Source organism: Pseudonaja textilis, chromosome 1, assembly GCF_049901715.1.
Source record: "Pseudonaja textilis isolate UNSWEBS1 chromosome 1, rPseTex1.2, whole genome shotgun sequence".
Classification (NCBI taxonomy): Eukaryota; Metazoa; Chordata; class Lepidosauria; order Squamata; family Elapidae; genus Pseudonaja; species Pseudonaja textilis.
Window position 1 is genome coordinate 117,044,640 of NC_141990.1, and position 17,773 is coordinate 117,062,412.

Sequence of the window (17,773 nt, forward strand, 5' to 3'; positions counted from 1 at the left end):
TACCCTCCAAAGGGATTTTCCAATGTATTTTTCCTGGAAAGCTAGTAAACCGTGTCTGAAAAGGTCAGCACCCTCCTAAACATACCTAAGTGCTGTGAATTCATTGGCGATATCTGTTTTCCTCTATGAATTTATTGGGACCTAACCCTAATCTTAAGTGGGTTTATGCTCTAATGGGATTTGTGCCAAAAAAAATACACAGCACGTCAATATGCTAAGGAGGGGGCTGACATTTTCAGTCCCTTTTTGTACCTTTCTAAGGTAAAATACATGGGTAAATCCCATTGGTGGGGAAAGCCACTTACGGTTAAGGTTATATCCCCATGAACTCGTAAAATGAAAATCAATGTTGCCAAGGAATACAGAGTTCATAGGTAAGTGTTATGACTCCCCTTCGAAATTCAACAAACAAAATGGAAAGCAGTCGCTTCACAACTAAATCAAACGTGAAAAAGTCTTAATAAATAATGGCTGGCAGAAACCACAGCATAAGTCTTACTCTGTCCGGCAAACCAGTCCTGGCAATAAATCCTCAACCTCAGAGCTCTTTGCTGTAATGTCCTCACTCAAATAGACATTTTGTTCCTGGCGAAAATGCACCAGCCCAGCTGTGTCCTTTTATACCCGTTAAGGCAACGTGCTAATTTACTGACTTGCTCTTCTCATTTGCTTCAGCTGATTTTGCCTTTTCAACCGTCTTCTATTTTTTACATTTAACCACAAATTTTCCAAGTTCTCATCTCCACTAGAAGACTCTCTCAAAACTTCCCTGTCAGCCATTCCCGGCTGTTGATCAGATAAAGAACCAGAGGAGATCAAAGGTCCTGACAATTCTAATACATCAGGTCTGTCGTCCTTTGTCACGTCCACCTCCTCATCCTGGTTATCAGTCCAATCAGAAAGCCAGGCTGGTTCAAATTGTTCTGACATAACCTCTTCACTTGAACTCATATCAATCACAGGAGCTGAATCCAAGCCCGGAGCCACAACAGGTAAGCTTAGGAGGGCGGTGACCTTTTCAGTCCACCTTTTCTACCTTTCCAGGTAAAATATATGAGAAAATTCCATTGGAGGATAAACCCACTTGGGGATAGGGTTTCGTCCCCATGAACTCGTAGAGGAAAATTGATGTCGCCCATGAATTCACAGTTCATAGGTAAACTTAGGAGGGGGCTGTCCTCCTCAGTCCATCTTTTCTACCTTTCTAGGAAAAATACATGGGAAAATCCTGTTGATGGGTAAATTGATTTAGGGTTAGGGTTATGTCCCCATGAATTTGTAGAGAAAAAACAATGTCACAAAATGAATGCGCAATGCATAGGTATGCTTAGGAGGGTGCTGATTTTCCAGTCAGGCTTTTGTACCTTTCCAGGAAAAAATACATGAGAAAATCCCATTGGTTGGGAAACCCACTTATGGTTAGTGTTACATCTCCATGAACTCATAGAAAAAAGTTGATGTTGCCAATGAATGCGCAGTTCATACATATGCTTAGAAGGGTGCTGACCTTTTCAATCCACCTTTTCTACCTTTCCAGGTAAAATACATGTAAAAATCCCATTGGAGAATTAAACCCACTTAGGGCTAGGGATACATCCCCTTGAACTCGTAAAGGAAAATCATTGTCGTCATTGAATTTGCAGCACATTGGTATGCTTACGAAGGCACTGAACTTTTCAGACCAGCTTTTCTAGCTTTCCGGGTAACATACAAGGATGGCCACAATTTTTTCACGTATTTTACCTGGAACGAAAGAAAAGGGAGGGACTGATGACATCGATTTTTCTCTATGAGTTCATAGAGACGTTACCCTAACCCTACGGTTGTAATGTCCTGGAGACAGATGATCATCATTTGCAACCTTCTGACAAGCAAAGTCAACGGGGGAGTCAGATTCACTTTAACAACTATGTTACCTACTTAAAAACTGGGGCAAGAAAGATCATAGAATGGGTCAACGGTCACTTAACAACGGTCTTGATTATCGACAGAAATTTGGGGCTCAACTGTGGCCGTGAGTCAGGGACCACTCCCATGAATAGGAAATGAATATGAATACCATACGAATAGGATATATGAAAAGGATGTCAATATGTTGAAAGAAGGATGGTTTCCAAAGCAAGTAAAGGATGGAAGAATATAGCAAAAGGTGTTAATATAAGGTAATTGTAGTTATATTTCTTCTTCTTTTCCCTTACCTCCAGGGTGCAAAGTGTTTTGCACACTGTTCTTTTTAATGGGCTTGACATAATGTTGCTGATACTGGAAAGCAATAATAGAGTGGATGTATATGTAAGTTTGCCTGAATAAAAAAAAAAATTCACACAATTTGGGCCATCTAACTGGACTCATGAAGAGATCCCAGTTATATGAGTTCTCTGTGAACTATAATTGCTTTTGACCAAATGCTTGCTTGTATTAAAACTGCATATTTCTATCCTTTCCAAACCCTTTGGTCGCAGTGTTATCAAAATAGCTAACTTGAGTACTGAGCTTGGTTTAGCGGTATTTATTTCACTTAATTGCCTGCAAGGTTACAATTCTTATGCTTTGTACGAATTTATTAGCCTGCCTGTGCTGCAATTGAAATACTAATTTTTTATTAAACTGGAGTTGACAGTATTTATAATACTTCATATATGATTTATTCATCTATGGATTTTAAATATATTTCTCTAGACATAATTTCATATCTATCCTTAACTATATTTTGTCTATATAATTGTGACTGGCCATGTATGTTTATGTTATTTACATTTTTTTTTCAAAGCGCACATATTATACAAAAAGAATAATACAAACATTTCCAGATGACTGTATTCCTAATGTAGTCCTGATGACTTAGTAGCTTCAGATTTATAGGAACACCATTTTATTGTTTGAGAGTTATAATTTATTTCAGATACATTGTTTAAAGCAGCCCATTTTAAATAATGGAAGATATATTTAGTTGGTAGCATATTTCCATTGTTTCCTGCTGTCAGCAATTCTATTGTTTCCTTTTTTTTCCTCACTTAATTATTACAGGATTTTTGAAAAGAGGCATGTGAAATTAAGTTTTATTAATACATTGTGTCCTATCTCTCTCTTATTTCCTTTTTTAATGAAACAGGAAATATTTTATTATCAGGAATCTAGTCCACACTGAAGAGTACTGATCCTCTACACAGTTATGTGTGCATGAGAAATGTTGAGATCATGAAGGAATAACTAAATGAGATTACTTCGAAGAATTTTTTAAAAAAATATATCCATCATAGTGCTCTATAGATAGGCAACTCCACGGAATGCATGATTTGGCATGGCAGTGTGATTGTAACGTGGTGCAAAGGACTGCCTCTATCTCATTAATAAGGATTTGATCTATGAGTAAAAGAGTTTTGGTCCCTACCAAAAGGAGAAAGATCCCTATCTGAAAACGCCAAAGAACAGTTGGTTATCGAATATACCTAAATAAAAGCTGCCCCAGATGTAGATTCAGAGAGGGGCAAATAACCCAGGACATGTGAGAATACAATAGACCAGGGATCTCAACCTCTGGGCCATGGACTGGTATTGGTCTGTCGCCTATTATGAACCAGGCTGTGCAAGTGGTGGGCGAGTGAGTGAAGGTTCGTCTGCGCATGCACAGAATCTAGATTATGTGAGAAACCACCAGCATTCTCCCCAGACGATAGAACACAAATTTTCTTCCAGAACTGATCCCTGGTGCCAAAATGGTTGGGGACCACTGCAATAGACTTAATTGTATTTGCTACAGGAAGTGTATGGTTGGATCATGCAACCCTAGGCTTGGATCCAAATTCTATGAATCGATTGTCTGCAAAATCTAATCTTCAAATGGCCTTGAAGACATGGCTATGCCAACTAGACTGGGGCCTTTATGGGGATGTGGCAAGTTGGAGGGGGCTAATGGAGGAGAGAACACCCCATCTTCTCTCTAGCATACATTTCTCCCTCTGTCCTGCTTGGTTTTATCTTAATTTTCAGTACAAGATCTTTATTTACAGTTTTAATGTTTTATTCTGCATTTTATTAAATGCCTGCAAGCTGCTTGGAGTAACCTTCTGAAAGATGGGCAGCATACAAGTTTGATAGATAGATAGATAGATAGATAGATAGATAGATAGATAGATAGATAGATAGATAGATAGATAGATAGATAGATAGATAGATAGACAGGCAGCCAGGCAAGTAGGTAGGAAGGTAGGTAGGTAGGCAGACAGACAGACTGACCTACCTAGGAACTATGGGATGATAGGCAGACAGTCAGACATACCTAGGAACTATCAGAGATGTGGGGGAACACACCCAAGTGAACAATTCACACTTGATCTGCCATCATTGGGAACAGCAAGCTAAAATTAATCACTCCCATCTCACCAACCCTTTCATTCCATTCAGTGGTGGGATTCAAAAATTTTTACTACCGGTTCTATGGGCGTGGCTTGATGGGCATGGCATGGCTTGGTGGGCCTGGCAAGGGAAGGATACTGCAAAATCCCCATTTCCTTCCCACTCCTGGGGGCAGGTTACTGCAAAATCCCATTCCCTCCCCACCCTACTAACCTGCTTTCCAGCTCCATGCTCCTGTGCACGGCAAAAAAAGAAGACCCAGCCAATCAGCAGGGACTCAGGAGGCAGAGAATAAATGGGACAGGGCCAGTCAGAGGTTCTATTTGCTGGTTCTCTGAACTACTCAAAATTTCTGCTACCGGTTCTCTAGAACTGGTCAGAACCTGCTGAATACCACCTCTGCTTTCATTCCAGGTTTGTAGACATTCCTCCTCTGTTTAGCTTCTCTATAGATCTGGCCAGTGTCACCACTGGCAGTACCAAGCAGGCACTTGCAATTAAAGTGTTTTTAAAATCCATGGTGGTATTATTATAAAATATACAGGAATAGATGGGCAAGGAAAGCCCTTGCTATAAATATAACAGAAGCTGAGCAGGCTCTCTAACAAGCTAGAGATATATGAAGCCACAAGTTTAGTCTTCATAATCTTCCCTGAATCCTGACCTTACTTTCCCATACACGAGGGGTGGGATGTGGACTTCACCCTCATCTGATGGAGGCAGGGATCTGTTGACCGCAGCTGCTACTTCAGTTAATGGGTTTCCATTAGTAGATATTCTGGGGAGTTTATGGAGCAGGCAAACTAATGAATTTGTGTAAAGCGTAAGGCTTCGTAACCTTACAGGCAATTAATTCCAGCAAATAGATATTTAGCTAAGCCAACCACAGCACACATTTAGTTAATTTGGTGACATGTAGGGCTTGAAAAGGATGCAAAACATGCAGTTTGGAATAAGATAAGCAAACATTTAATCAAGGCCCAGTTATATTTCACATTTAAATTGATTTGATAACACATAATTGGGATTTCTTCATGAATACTATTTTATGACCTGAACTCCAAACATAAAAATATCTGAAGTCCTACTTGGCACATGGAGGGCACCAGGTTGACAGAGTTTCCTCAGCAGTTTGCCGTATGAAGTAGATGTTAAGAACATAGAGCTGTTAAGAGATACATACATGTGACAAGTGAGGAGCAGATCAACGGTTCTATTGCCTCATTTAGAAAGTGGGGGGTTTCTAATGGTTTCAGTGCCTTGTTTTATATTGGGAGCATAGGTTTCTAAAGCTGGCTGCAGTTGGTATTCACCAGGTTCTGACCAGTTCTGGAGAACCAGTTGGGGAAATTTTGAGTCGCTCAAATACCACCTCTGACTGGCCCCGCCCCCATCTATTCTCTGCCTCCCGAGTCCCAACTGATCGTTTGGGTCTTCTTTTGTTGTCCTGCACAGGAGAACGGAGCTGGAAAGCAGGTTAGTGGGGAGGGAATGGGATTTTGCAGTATCCTTTCCCTGGACTGGGGTGGGAATGGAGATTTTACAATATTCTTTCCCTGCCACGCCCACCAAGCCATGCCCACCAAACCAAACCACACCCACCAAGCCACGCCCACAGAGCCGGTAGTAAAAAAAATTGAATCCCACCACTGGACTGGCCCCACCCCCATCTATTCTCTGCCTCCCGAGTCCCAACTGATTGTCTGGGTCTTCTTTTGTTGTCCTGCACAGGAGAATGGAGCTGGAAAGAAGGCTAGTGGGGTGGGGAGGGAATGGGATTTTGCAGCAACCTTCCCCTGCCACGCCCACCAAGCCACACCCACAGAATCAGTAGTAAAAAAAAAATGAATCCTACCACTGCTGCAGTCATGCAAAAATGATGCCATATGCATGGTGACAAGATAGCAGCTGTTCTTTTGTTCTGGCATCTTGATTTTGGATGGAAATAGGTAAGTCGTCGGATTCATATCAGGTCATCATGATTTGGTCATAACACAGTTCATAATTTTGTCACTTGCCTCCCATGCCCTCTTACACAGCATCCCCCAACCTTCAGGGCACAGGGACCGGTTCCGTGGAGAGTGGTTTTTCCACGTACCAGAGGGGGTGTGGTTTCGAATGCTGCCTGCATCCTATAGATGGAGCTTCACTTATTTGCGTGACCCAGTTTCTGGCATGCTGCGGCTTGGTACCGGTCCATGGACCAGGGGTTGGGGACCCCTGCCCTTGTAGATGTTCCTGATGAGAATGCCCTGCTATTTTGGGGTTCAAAGCCTTGGGGGTGGCATTCTGAAAATGCATTCCAAACAATAGGCAGAGCTGGGACAAAAGAAAAGAGAGGGCCAGAAAGGAGCTGAATTGGTTTATACTGAAATGCCAAAATGAAATGAAGTGATTGAATACTACTCTCCATAAATACCATTCAATGTTCAGTTTTGGACAAATTCTCATGAGTATAACTTGAGTTATAATACACTTGTGACTCTGTGGCCAGAAGTTGTGCAGCCCTTTTTACTATGCTTTTCTTAAAATATTGTCTGTCTTCCAGGATCCGTTCGGGCTGGGTGGCAATTCCTTGTATTAACAATAGCCTTATGAAAAGCCCTGTCACCATTACCGTTGCTCGGGATGATAATATGAAATGCTGCCATCCCAGTTAAAATAACACATGTCTTTTGCTGGAAGCACCACATGAGATGAGGTGGCTGTCTCAAAAGCCAGCTGAGTGTTCGGAGGCTTCAAAAAGCAGATCTTGGCAGTCTGAGAGGAAGGTAGAACAGTGACAGCAAATCTGCCATTCTTTTTTTTCTGCTACAAGACGAGACTCAATACTTTGTGACTTAAAGGCCTCCTCTTTAATAATGAAGCATGAACAACACAGAGCCATTCAGACAGATTCACCTCAGTATTTTTCAGTTCAGTTGATAAGGCCTCATTAGGCAAGAATTCTTAAAATTATTAACCTTCGTGGCATTTAGAAGATAACTTAAGACAGTTTTGTTTTACTGAGCCTTCAACTCCAAATATACATCATTGATGTCTACATTTGGGAAAGGCGGCAAGTGAAGAAAATATTCTGATTTATTGAGGTTGTAGTTTTTAGAAAATTTTCATGTGTCCCTTGACTGGAGTCAGCTATAAAAGTTGTGAAATAATAAAAAAAAAAGTAAACCAGTCATTAAAATAATTAACTATTAAAGGCTCGGTGAAAGAGATGTGTTTTTACCATCCTGTTAAATATTAAAAGTTCCCGTCATCTCTTAGAGACTTTATTCCCAAGACTGGGTCATCTTTTTCCTGATTGCATCCTTCCCTGAAAATCTGATAGTTGCAGCACAGAGATCTTTAGATCTACTCATTTAAGTAACCTGGTAGATTCATGACAAGAGAAGTTGCACCACAGATAATTAGATCCTAAACTCTTTAGGGTTTTAAATTGCGTCCAGTAGAACATGAATAGTCAGTGAAAATCTCTGAATACATTGCATCATATGTGTTATGTCCGTGGAACTGGTTGGGGTTCCCAACCAGGTCCGCTGTTTAGGCGGGAGCATCAGCAGCTCCCATTGGTTGGCTCCGTTTGACAGCCGGCTATATAAGCCGGCTGTCGGGCAGAGCCAGCCCGTTGTCACCCGCTGGTCTGCGAGTTAGCTAGCAGACACGACAACCCTTTATTCACTGCAATAAAGCCTGTTACTTGTACGCTCTGGTCTCTTGCCTCTTCCTTACCATCGCTCTACAACACTGGCGACGAGGATGGGATGGTCGAAGGCTAGCCAGACGCGTTTTCACGAAGAGCTGTAGTCACAGAGAGAGTTAGCAAGGGCAGCTGCCCCACGCTCACAAAGAGCGCATAATTCAAAATTGATACTGTAAGAGCTGATTCGCTGAAACGAGCCACAGGCACAGCAGCCGAGGCCGCCCACGCTCACCAAGAGCGTGTTTTTCAAAAGGAGCTAAGCAGCCTAGAGAGACAACCGCAGCACGTTCTTTTAAGAGCGCAAATTCAAATAACAATTTGAAGCAGAGGAACCTGTTCCCTTCTCCACGATGAGCACGAATCAAACATTCCCTCCATTCAAACCGAACGAGGAGACGTGGGACTCCTATAAAAACCGATTCAGCCATTTCCTGGACGCCATCGGTCTAGCCGATGCTGCAGAGCATAGGAAGAAGTCCTATTTCTTGAGTTACTGCGGAGCCACCGTCTTTGACACAGCCACAGCATTAGTCGCGCCCCATGCCATCAGAAGCGTCCCATGGGACGAACTACAGGAAATACTTTCAAACCACTATTCGCCCAAACCGTCGCAAATAGCCAGAAGGTATGCCTTCAGGGTCAGGAAACAAGCAGAGGGGGAGTCGATCAACGAATACATGGCCGCCCTAAGAACAGCCGCCTTGCATTGCGGATTTAAAGAATATTTAGAAGACATGCTGCTGGACCAGATTGTCTGTGGGGTAAGAGATCTGAAACCCCAAAGGCGTTTACTAGCAAAGAAAGACCTGACTCTAGCCATATCCATGGAGGAAGCCCTGGCTGCTGAACTATCGGCTCAGTCAGCAGCTGAAATTCAGGGAAGTCAACCCAAATTCAGCACGCAAACTATCCATTCTGAAGAGGTAATCAGCGAAGATGACCCCACAGACGCCTCTGATGTTAACCGTCTAATCCACCAGAAGCCTTCACAGGTAGGAGCGGGGCAGAGAAATAACTTCACCCCCAAGCAACCTCCCATGTGCCTAACCTGTGGAGGCTCCCACCCTAGGGCATCCTGCAGGTTCAGAAACGCCATTTGCCTGAACTGCCAAAAGAAGGGTCACATCGCTAGAGTCTGCCAAGCAGGGCAATCCTTACCACAAAGACCTCTACTACCTTCTAACTCCCAAAGGCAAGTGGTGGACTGCTATACCTGCTACCACGCTAACCATACTTCCCTAACCCCTGATAAAATTAAAATTTCTGTCTTCCTAGAAGGTAAGCCTTGCAGGATGGAGGTGGACACGGGATCTGCGCTCTCAATCATCTCCTGGGACACCCTGAAGAGACTCCAGCCCAGGCTGTCCAGGAAGCAGCTACAAAGATGCAACCTGACGCTGCGAGACTACCAGGGAAAGAACATTCCTGTCCTCGGGAAAGGCAAGTTCCTGGTGCAATTCCAAACCTTTAAGGGACGCTTGCCCCTAGTGGTTGTTAACGGTACTCTCCCTAGTCTATTGGGACTTGATTGGTTTCCTTCTCTCGGCCTTAGCGTAACCGGGATCCATGCTGTCTCAACTTCTGATGTAGATTCCCTATTTTCAGAATTTTCCGATGTATTCAGCAATGAGCTGGGTTGCTACTCGGGGACCCCCATATCATTTTCAGTAGACCCCCAGGCAATTCCTCTTCGCTTAAAACACCGTAGGGTGCCTTTTGCCATCCGTCCAAAACTGGACGCAGAACTAGATAAACTACTCAGACAAGGGGTGCTAGAACCCACTGATTTCGCTAAATGGGAGACCCCCATAGTCACCCCACTCAAAAAAGATGGCAGTTTGAGAATTTGTGCTGATTACAAAACCACGCTCAACCGCTATCTGCAAGTTAGCGCCTACCCAGTGCCCGACATTCAGCACCTTTTACATACTTTCGAACCCGGCACCATTTTCGCGAAGTTAAATATGTCCCAGGCATACCAACAGTTCCCTGTCGATGAACAGACAGCGGAGCTACAAACAATAGTCACACACAGGGGAGCCTTCAAATGTAAGCGCCTCCAATTTGGGGTCAGCGTGGCCCCAGGCATTTTTCAGTCACTCATGGAGAGGATTCTCCAGGGTCTCCCAGGAGTGGTCCCCTACTTCGATGACATTTTAGTCTCAGCCACGAACCGGCCCCAGCTCATTCAGAGAGTCAGGACAGTGCTAGAGAGGTTCAGGCAGCATGGCCTCAAACTCAAAAGGGAGAAGTGTGCCATCGCCACTAGGCAGGTGGACTTTCTGGGTTATAGGATTGACGCATCGGGCATCCATCCTATTGAATCCAAGGTCAAGGCCATCCATGAGGCACCCACACCTACCAACAAGACTGAACTACAAGCTTTTCTGGGACTTTTGAATTTCTATGCCTCATTCCTTCCACACAAGGCATCGGTCGCTGAGCCATTACATAGTTTACTTGACAAAGACTCTCCCTGGCACTGGGGACCCAGAGAGGCCCATGCATTCAAATCGGTCAAATCTTTGCTCACTTCTGAAGCGGTCCTGGTTCAGTTCGATCAACATCTCCCCCTAGTCCTGGCCGCTGACGCATCCCCTTTCGGCATTGGTGCTGTCCTGAGCCACAGACTCCCCAACGGTTCCGAGGCACCAATTGCTTTCTTTTCAAGGACTCTTTCTCCTACTGAGAGGAACTATAGCCAGATCGATAAAGAGGCCCTGGCTGCAGTGGCTGCTGTTAAGAAGTTCCACGAATTCCTGTTTGGCCATCACTTTGAGTTAGTGACTGATCACAAGCCCCTTTTAGGACTTCTGTCTGGAGACAAGCAAACTCCGCAGGTACTTTCGCCCAGAATGACCAGATGGACTTTATTTCTGGCTGCTTACTCGTTTAAGTTAGTGCATCGTCCAGGCAAGACCCTGAGCCACGCCGATGCCCTCAGCCGCTGCCCCCTGCCAGTCCCAGTTGAGGATCCAGCACCTATCCATGCCATTTTCGAGGTCAACGAACTCAAACTTCCTGTGACAGCCGAAGACATCGTGGCGCACTCGAAAAAGGACAAAATTATCGCACAGGTTCTGGACTGGGTGGAGGGGGGGGCGGAATCTCAATGTTCAACTGATTTTGTCCCCTTTAAAACCCGCCAGCAGGAACTGTCCAAATTACAAGGTTGCCTCCTGTGGGGAACAAGAGTGGTCATCCCTACATCACTGCGAGTGCCCATCCTGAAGGTACTTCACGAAGGACATCCGGGCATCGTAAGAATGAAGGCCCTGGCCCGCAGCTACGTATGGTGGCCCGGTATGGACGCTCAAATCGCCGATTGGGTAAGCTCTTGCCAACCTTGCCAACAAACCCGGGCCGCCCCTCCAGCTGCCACACCCACCAGATGGGAGAGCGCAAACGCCCCCTGGTCTCGCCTGCACGTTGACCTAGCTGGGCCAGTGCATGGCAGGACCTTCTTAGTGGTCATGGACTCATACTCCAAGTGGATTGATGTGGCCTTACTTCCCACGACCACCACCCAATCAATAGTGAAAGCCCTGACCCGACTGTTTGTCACCCACGGGCTCCCAGACACCCTGGTTTCAGACAATGGCCCACAGTTCACATCTTGTGAGTTCGGCATGTATACTGCAAACTTGGGCATCAGGCACGTCCTTACAGCACCATTCCATCCCGCTAGCAACGGGATGGCAGAGAGAGCAGTTAGATCGGCCAAGGAAGCACTTGCCAGGTTCGGTCAGGAGGACTGGCACTCTAAATTGTCTCGGTTCCTTCTCAGCCAGCACACAACCCCCTGCACCACCACCAACAAGTCTCTGGCTGAACTTTTAATGGGGAGATGCCTTAGAACCACTCTAGACAGGCTACACCCCCACTATTGCCCAGACACCCCTTTAGGATCCGATAGCCGGGTCAGAGACTTCGCCCCACAGGACCTGGTATACACCAGGAACTACGCGGGGGAACCATTGTGGGTGCCAGGACAGATCGTATCAGTTACCGGCCCCAGATCCTATCGAGTCCTTCTTGGGGATGGACGTCTGTGGCGGAGACACGTGGATCAACTCAGAAGGCGAAGGATGGGCACGACAGATACCAACCCGTGCCAACCAGCCAACTCCAACAACACCTCACCCACACCTGATGGAGATCCCCTGCGGAACCAGGTTTCCCCAGACGAGCGAGAGGACTGGATGGAGAACCCGAGCTTCCAGCCAGAGTCACCGATCCAACCACCGAGTGACCCAGCCGACCAGCCAGACCTCGAGGCTCAATCGGGCCAAGCCGAGCAGGGGGCCTCACCAGCACCATCAGACACCATACCAGGGCAAGCCCTGGTGCCAACAACCACTGAGGCGCCATCCAAGACCCAGGGTTCGTCGCAGACTGACAGTTCACCCGAACTGCAACGCTCTGGGCGCCAGCGAAGACAACCCACGTACCTACAAGACTATGCATGTTCTCAGCTGGGGGGAAGGGGTGTTATGTCCGTGGAACTGTTTGGGGTTCCCAACCAGGTCCGCTGTTTAGGCGGGAGCATCAGCAGCTCCCATTGGTTGGCTCCGTTTGACAGCCGGCTATATAAGCCGGCTGTCGGGCAGAGCCAGCCCGTTGTCGCCCGCTGGTCTGCGAGTTAGCTAGCAGACGCGACAACCCTTTATTCACTGCAATAAAGCCTGTTACTTGTACGCTCTGGTCTCTTGCCTCTTCCTTACCATCGCTCTACAACAATATGATTCTTGTATCTTGCACCAGCCAGCAGACTATTCGTCATATTTTGTTCCCATTCCAATTGCTGGTCATTTTCAAGAGTATCTCCAGATAAAGTAATTGTTGAGATGGAATGTAACCAAGGTGATGACCAAAATAAGGAGAGTCGGAGTTGATATACTAGCCATGATGGGTCTCATCACAACAGATCCTTGCAAATCAAGTGGGAATTTGAAGTCAAGAACCACAGTGAACCTGCTGATCTCATCCAATACAAACTTCAACTCATTCCCAGAGTCTTGTCTTTTTATCATAACAGCACCTCCATCTTCTCAGATTGTTCTCCTTCATCCAGACCATTTGAGCAATGCATTCAAGGGTACTGATAACTTTCCAGGTGACGCAGGGTCAGGAGTGGTAGTGCTAGGTGTTATCGGCATACTGATGGCATTGCTGTCCACAGCTCCACCTAATTGCTGGAGGAAGGATAGGAGACAGAATAGAAACCTGTGAAACACCACAGTTCAACAGCTTAGATGATGAATGCTCTTCCCTCAGTAGCACCTTCTGGACATGTCCTGACAGGAAGGATTAGAACCATTGCAACACAATGTCCTTCAGATAACTGCCAATGGATGCAGTGATTCTCAATGATATTAAAAGCCACTAAAATATTCAGGAGAACTGGCACAGCTACCAGTTTCATCTCCCAAGGTGGCCAAAATAAACCCAATTGAAAAGACTTTTAAAAAAATCATTTCTGTCTTGATCATGACTATTCCTGCACTTTCCGAATGGAGCTGAAGGCCTTTGCAAAGCAAAACAGGGCAAAATCCCATCTTGTGAACTAATTTTAGCTGTGAATTTGGTGCCTTGGCATTAAATTCAGTACAATACTGCTCACTTGAGCTCAATTCAGGGTAATGCAAATGAAAGCAATGGCACCAGCAGGGGAAACTAGGAGAGATACAGAATTAGTTTATTATAATTAAAATGTGGTGCTTAGTCTAGGATTTCTTCCAATTGTCTAAACTGCAATTGGGTTGGGGAGGAATTTTCTTTTTGCTTTCTTTAAAAAAGCAATCTATTCTGGTTGTAATTTCTTAGGGCTTTGATATTGCAAATACAGTACAAAAAGCAGGACTCCATTGTATATGTATGCATGTATTATACACACAAAATCATAACATACTATGATTCAGGCAATGTGATCACTATCTTCTTATTTTAAAGAAGAAAGCCATTAACCCATCATCAAGCTATTATCAAGATGGCTTAGTGGGTGGATAGCAACCCCTTTCTTTCCATGGTAAATCTCCCTCTGACTCCACTGCTGAATTTCAGCTTTCGGAGAAGATATTCAAAAGTTCTAAGAGTTCAAAACCAGAGGTCGTATTCAGCAGGTTCTAACCAGTTGTGGAGAACCAGTAGTGGAAATTTTGAGTAGTCCAGAGAACTAGCAAATACCACCTCTGACTGGCCCCGCCCCCATCTATTCTCTGCTTCCCGAGTCCCAGCTGATCGTTTGGGTCTTCTTTTTTTTGCCCTGCACAGGAGAACGGAGCTGGAAAGCAGGTTAGTGGGGAGGGAATGGGATTTTGCAATATCCTTTCCCTGGACTGGGGTGGGAATGGAGATTTTACAATATTCTTTCCCTGCCATGTCCACCAAGCCATGCCCACCAAACCAAACCACACCCATCAAGCCATGCCCACAGAACCGGGGAGAAAATGGAGATTTTACAGTATCCTTCCCCTGCCACGCCCACCAAGCCACACCCACAGAACTGGGAGTAAAAATTTTTGAATCCCACCATTGTTCAAAAAGGGTTTAACAAGGATCAACAACAAAAAAAACCTGAGCTTGTCAGGATCAAACTCCAGGATGTGGGCAGACTCTGCCTGCAGTACTGCATTTTAATCACTGCTCCAGCAGGGCACTGTAATAAGCTGCCCAGAGTCCATTGGGTGGACAGATTTCTTAAATCAGGTAAATCATCATCATCATGAACAACAACAACATCAATTTCTGCCTAGAATAAATTGACATGTAAGAAAAGGCCATAACGTAATCCTGTTTTGTCATGTGGAAGCATGCTTTTTTATGAGAAAGAATAACACATCTGATTATTGCTCTATGTTTATCCAAAACTCAAGCAGCAAGTCACATAGTTAGGGAATAGTTATGCCAGAGTGAAGAATCACATAATTCAAAAAAGCAAGATCTGTCACAGGGCTTACTGTTTTATTTATTGCCAGCTTTTCTCCAAACAGCACCAAAATGCCAACAACTAACCCTAAAATATAGCCCAATCATAAAAATAAATCCCATAAATACAGTTTAAACCAGTAAATTTCACATTAAAAATTACCCCTTACAGAGACCAACAAAAGCTTTGCATGACTTTTTGGAAAAAGATCATTCTGAGAAATTTTTAGAAAAAGGCTTACAAACAGTATATCCCACTCTCAGATTCACTTCTGGATGGGAATATTTTTAATCCTTATTTTGTTATTGTGTTACTTCCAAGAGTCTAGTTTTCTGCTGCTATGTGCAATTCCTGCTAGGTTTTAATTTCAAAGCAAAGTGACAAGAATTATAACTGCTTTATACTTAGAGAGTGAAATCCAGTTATTCCCCTTTCCTTCTTTCTTCCTGCAGTGTCCCAAACATTTTCCAGCAGGTCTCCTGACTCTCTGGAACATATTCTAAGAGGGGGTTTTTTTGGGGGGGGGGAGATCAGGGGTGCCCCGCCCTGTTGCCCACATGGGACACGATTCCACCAGCAGAAGAGGCTAACTGAAAAATAAAACCCACAATAATTAAAATTTGCCTTCAACAATTATTCAACAAGATTGCGGTGCTAGACACGCTTATGTGAAAGCCAATTCCAGTGAACGAAGTTGGAATTAATCTTGGTAAATGCTGCAAAACTGAGTTCCTGTGCATGTCTCCTTGATAATAAATCCATTGGGTTTATTTTTTGCGAAGACGTGCATTGGATTGCAGCACCCCATGTTGTTTTATTATCAGTTAAAGCATTTTCCTATGCCGGTTGACATGACTCTAAGTCTCACATTCAGCAGGGCTTTTTTCCTTCTATGATAGCTCTGCAGCAAAATATCCTTCTGCGTTTTAAAAAGTCATAATTTTCAATACTCTATGACAGTGGCCCCCAACCTTCTGGGCACGGTGGACCGGTTCTGTGGAGAGCAGTTTTTCTGTGGATTGGGTGGGGTGAGGGGTGTGATTTCATGGTTCTGTGTGTTTGCGGATGGGGCTTCACTTGCTTACCGGTTCCAGGGTTGGAAATTCCTGCTCTATGATGTTGGATGGGTAGGGGAGTTTCCCAAGCTACTTATTCAAAGGAGAAGAAATTGTGGAGAACAACCTTTCTATTAGTTACAATATGGTTAAACTAATGTTTTCTTTCTTTTTTTCAACTATCTAAACATTTCTGGGTGTTCTGCAGCCTCTCTGGTTAGTACCATTTGAGTTCAATACCAAGAAATGATCCTCCTGAAGGAATTTCATCCCTAATTTTTTTTTTCTTTTTCAGGCTAGGAAGGAGGAACGGTGGAAGAACATGAGATGTGCAAGCAAAACCACAAACCCCAGAAGAAAACCCCCAGCAGCACAAGGTAAACAGAAAAATGTCCCTTTAAAAAAAAAATCTAAAATATTAAAGTATCATTAACAGTAGTGTATAAAAAACTGAAATCTCAATTTCATAAAATAAAAAATTGGGGGATGGGTTTCCAAACATGCGCGCGCGCGCGCACACACACACACACACACACACACACACTTAATTTATTTAGGGCTACATTCTGTTTCAGCAGGCAAGGGAAAAAATATTTGTTGCATAAAATAAAATCCTGCCCCGACACTTGAGAAGTCACACTTTTCAAGAAAGCACAACAGAATAATAAAAACATATATGCACAATTGCTGCTAGTGATAAGAATGTAAAAACATTGCCATATTCAAATATGCAGAGACAATTCTATTCAATTTTTTTTCCCTCTAGTAATATCACACAACTAGAGCATACAAAACATTTGCTAGACCAATACTCGAATACAGCTCATCAGTCTGGAACCCACATTACGTATCTGATATTAGCACAGTTGAGAAAGTCCAGAAATATTTCACAAGAAGAGTTCTCCACTCCTCTATTCGTTGTTGAATACCTTATGCCACCAGACTTGAAATTCTAGAACTAGAAAACCTTGAATTACGCCGTCTTTGGTCTGATCTAAGTATGGTATATAAAATCATACATTGCAATGTCCTACCTGTCGATGAATACTTCAGCTTCAACCATAACAACACAAGAGCACACAATAGATACAAACTCAAGGTTAACCGCACCAAACTTGATTGCAGGAAATATGACTTCAGCAACAGAGTGGTCAATGTCTGGAATACTCTACCTGACTCTGTGGTTTCTTCCCCAAACCCCAAAAACTTTAACCTTAGGTTGTCTACTATTGACCTCACCCCTTTCCTAAGAGGTCTGTAGGGGGCGTGCATAAGTGCACCAAAGTGCCTACCGTCCCTATCCTATTGTTTCTTTTATTTTTCTTATATGTACCCATTTCATGTATTCATAACTATGTATACATTTATACTTATTATCTTGTAAACAATTGACAAATCAAATAAATAAATAAATAAAATAAAATAAATTCAGTGAGGGCAGATCGACATGTCTTCAGAGCAGCTGAAGGAAGTCTTCCAATTTTCCATTATTTGACTGTAGCAGTTAAAAACATGTCAACAACTCGTTAAATATTATGGTGTATTTATGAGTGTTTTTCTAAGTCTGATCCGGCGTACTACTAATGGATACTGGAAGGTCATTCCCACTCCACCTAGCTAATGTATCTGGAATCAATAATTAGCAATACTGTGTTGTTTTCCGTAATAATTTATTAAAGTGTGTCTACCCTGAAGAAAGAAATGGAACAATTAGCTTCACATTTTGATCAATTA

The 17,773-nt window shown here is 43.8% G+C and overlaps 1 long non-coding RNA gene across 1 annotated transcript in view; it reads left to right on the plus strand.

Moving 5' to 3' along the window:
* The window catches only part of LOC148127783 (uncharacterized), a 56,116-nt gene extending 39,698 nt beyond the window's left edge, over positions 1-16,418 (plus strand). Inside the window, exon 3 of the long non-coding RNA XR_015741108.1 lies at positions 16,335-16,418. This is a non-coding gene — a long non-coding RNA (uncharacterized LOC148127783). The remainder of the gene's footprint in view (positions 1-16,334) is intronic.
* Positions 16,419-17,773: the final 1,355 nt, after the last annotated feature.